Source organism: Fulmarus glacialis, unplaced genomic scaffold (genome assembly GCF_000690835.1).
Source record: "Fulmarus glacialis isolate BGI_N327 unplaced genomic scaffold, ASM69083v1 scaffold29804, whole genome shotgun sequence".
Taxonomy (NCBI): Eukaryota; Metazoa; Chordata; class Aves; order Procellariiformes; family Procellariidae; genus Fulmarus; species Fulmarus glacialis.
The window spans coordinates 2139-2441 of NW_009206578.1; positions in this window are offsets into that span (position 1 = coordinate 2139).

Sequence of the window (303 nt, forward strand, 5' to 3'; positions counted from 1 at the left end):
TTCATGAGTTGTCTCACTAGTATATGTTTTCCCAGGCAAATCTATACACCTCATGCTAGCCTCATAAAACTGGAATAAGCCTTCTTTCAAAAGAAACTTGCCCTCGGAAAGTCTCTACCTGATGTTAGACAAATGTCAGCACTGGATGGTCGAGCTGTCACTTGATATTTGACCCCGTTATTCGAGTTAACCGTTCCCTCGGTGTACACCTGAGCGAAATACCCTGTACAGACCTGCTCCTGGCCGCGGGGCTGGCCTGGCACCGCGCCTCGGAGGAGAGCCCGCGCCCGACCGGGGCTCCCG